This window comes from Haliotis asinina, chromosome 3, assembly GCF_037392515.1.
Source record: "Haliotis asinina isolate JCU_RB_2024 chromosome 3, JCU_Hal_asi_v2, whole genome shotgun sequence".
Lineage (NCBI taxonomy): Eukaryota > Metazoa > Mollusca > Gastropoda > Lepetellida > Haliotidae > Haliotis > Haliotis asinina.
In genome coordinates this window covers 30,739,786-30,743,520 of record NC_090282.1, presented here as the reverse complement: position 1 = coordinate 30,743,520, position 3,735 = coordinate 30,739,786, and positions in this window count along the sequence as shown.

Here is a 3,735-nt window from a genome sequence, read left to right as displayed (position 1 = left end):
TATACCCCTCTTTCATCAATATTCCAGCAGTATCATTCATTGTAAAACAGCGTTGAAGTGAGTGAGTTTACTTATACCCCTCTTTCATCAATATTCCAGCAGTAACATTCATTGTAAAACAGCGTTGAAGTGAGCGAGTTTACTTATACCCCTCTTTCATCAATATTCCAGCAGTATCATACATTGTAAAACAGCGTTGAAGTGAGTGAGTTTACTTATACCCCTCTTTCATCAATATTCCAGCAGTATCATACATTGTAAAACAGCGTTGAAGTGAGTGAGTTTACTTATACACCTCTTTCATCAATATTCCAGCAGTATCATTCATTGTAAAACAGCGTTGAAGTGAGTGAGTTTACTTATACCCCTCTTTCATCAATATTCCAGCAGTAACATTCATTGTAAAACAGCGTTGAAGTGAGTGAGTTTACTTATACCCCTCTTTCATCAATATTCCAGCAGTAACATACATTGTAAAACAGCGTTGAAGTGAGTTTACTTATACCCCTCTTTCATCAATATTCCAGCAGTAACATTCATTGTAAAACAGCGTTGAAGTGAGTGAGTTTACTTATACCCCTCTTTCATCAATATTCCAGCAGTAACATTCATTGTAAAACAGCGTTGAAGTGAGTGAGTTTACTTATACCCCTCTTTCATCAATATTCCAGCAGTATCATACATTGTAAAACAGCGTTGAAGTGAGCGAGTTTACTTATACCCCTCTTTCATCAATATTCCAGCAGTATCATACATTGTAAAACAGCGTTGAAGTGAGTGAGTTTACTTATACCCCTCCTTCATCAATATTCCAGCAATATCATGGCAGGGGACACCAGAAACGGGCTTCACACATGGGGAATAGAACCTGGGACTTTGATGTAATGAGTGCACACTTTAACCACTATTCTATCCCACCACCCCAAAACATTGTAGAAATTGTATTATATTGTAAAGATGTAGTAGAGCAAGGTAGTCTGCTTAGAACAATATGTGGAACAGGAGTCAATACTGGTCTGGAAGCTTCTGGACCATCTAGAATAATTCAGGATAGTCTTGACTGTAATCTAAAACACCCACAATAATGACCTAAGGAGTATGCTGGGACCAAACTTTTACTTCAAAGCAACCATAAGCTCAACACTGAAATGTTTGATACCACTTTCTTGGACTGTATATATTCAATATTCTACCATCATATTTGTGCTGCCATAGAATTTGTACTGACATTGTAATTCCTTTTTCAGTAATTATATGAAATTAATTTGTATAACATTTCTCTGTTGTTGGTTTCTGAATTAATTCTTTTATAGATAGACTTTATGTTAACTTATTAGTTCAAATTGGACACTGACATAAACCAATCAAAGTACCTATCCTGATTGTTTCTTGGCATCAGGCCATTCAGGATGTGTGGTCATTTGTAGGCTATAATGCATATGTAGGATATAATGGTTTGCTTGCTTTTCAGGATTGTAACTACTGAAAATATCTTGGAAGAGCTAGGCTATTCTGTTTTCAGACATTACATAACCTTTGGCCTTGATCTTGCAAAAAATGTCTCAAGAAAGATGGGGTGGCGACAACATACCCCATGTGGTCACTGAGAACCTGATGATGTTACATTTGTTTGTTTACTAATGAGCTCATCCACTTGTATCTCAGTATCTCAGCTTTATGATGCCTACCAGTATATGTAACAGGCTCTGGACAAGGGAATGAGTAAGTTAAGTTTTATGTCGCAGTCAGCAATATTCCAACTATATGGCAGCAATCTGTAAATATTCGAGTCTGGACAAGAAAATCCAGTGATCAACAACATGAGCATTGATCAGCACAATTGGGAACCGATGACAAGGGTCAACCAAGTCAGCGAGCCTGACCACCTGATCCTGTTAGTCGAAACTTACGACAAGCACAGTCATCTTTTATGGCAGGCATGGGTTGCTGAAGGCCTATACTACCCCGAGACCCCCACGGGTCCTGGACAAGACAGTCCTGTGATAAACACCATAAGCATCAATCTATTAATAGAGATACCATGACAAGCTTCAAGCAAGCCAGTTGGCCTGATGCCCTGGATGAATGCCATTTGTGTCCTCTTACAAGAAAAGGTCAGTTCCACCCCTGACCTTGAGGACTGCATGCACCAAAGGATCAAAATCAGTTAGTTACATATGATACTCTCAACAATGCCATATAGGTTCACAATCATTGTGCCCATCATTCATATAGGTTCATCCACATTAATCTGTAAAGAACATCTTTAAAGGGTTTTAGAGATGCTATTAAAGTATATGCATGCCATTGACATTTTCAGGTACCCTTCATCTTAAGACCAAAGTAGTGCTTGAAGTGTCTGCAATAGTTTATCTGCTATCTGTTAAACATAACAAATGAACACAATTTACAAAATATTCTGTCATCTGTAACCTTTTCTCTTAAGCTGTGCAGTTGTATTGACATTGAACCAATACATGTTCTATCTCGGTCTCTCCAGGAGGGAGGACAGTGGGGTAGCCTAGTGTTTCAAGTGTTGGCTCGACATATCGACAACCGGGTTTCAATTCCTGACATGTTTACAATGTGTACAGCCCTTTTCTGGTGTTCATCGGTGTGATATTGCTGGAACACTGCTTAAAGTGGTCATGAAATAAACTCTATCAATCAATCTCTCCAGCAATGACCACACCAAAAAGGAAACAATGGTATGTATTAAATCACATTGGTTGACTGTCTAACACTGAAAACTTTCCAATTATTTCCCTTCAGGTATTTTGGGCACAGCAAACCATATAACACATTATCAGCTTGGCTTGGCCTTAAACCACCAAACATCAACAGAACATAATTAAAGTGTTTAAGAAAAACACAACTCAAAACATTCTTTCTAATGAACACTAGTTGTTTTTCAAACTGTTGATGATGATACCTCAAAAGTCACATATTCTCAGAAGGCAGTTTCCCTTCAACAACAGCTTTCTCTTCAATACTCTAATGAATGACAGAGCTTGGTGAAACCAACACCTCTCTTTATTACCAACAGGTTTACTTAGCATTCATCTTACTAACACAAAGACGAGGAAGGACATTGTATATGTTGTACAACAAGACGGTAGCTTATGCAACTGAAATTGAAAAGCGTCACAAGTTTTGTTTCTAAATGGGGTTAAAAAATACAAATTAGTTGTAAATAACCATACATTCTTAGCTGAAGGCGACCGTATTCTTGGTGTACTGTTTGACAATGTACACAAACAACAATAGAAATGATCTTTATTATCCTACATACAAAGAAAGCAAATATTTTCTTGAAATGTCAGACATTGTTTAGCACTGAGGATACCGTATTTACTCTAACAAGTACTCATGGACATGTAAAAGTGTTTGTGTCAAAGGAAAAGCATTGCAGTTTAGTATGCAGTTTAGATCAAGGTTTTGACATTTAAAGAACCTGGTCTGGGAATCATGGGACCAGGAGTCTCTTATCCATTTTTTTGTAAATATTATTGTGAATATAAAACAAAATAAAAGTATGATGAAATCAAAAGGTCTTCTTAAATTTCCTATTCCATTTCTCGTTTCAGTTTGTGAAAAGGACAAAATTAGATGATAACGAGCATGAGCAAGGTTTATTTATTCATCAAAAGTGTTTTTTGTTGATATTTAATCAAACCTCTGGAAAAACAGAAATGAATCAGTACTAAATCAAGTAATAAAAACTAAATGTAGGAA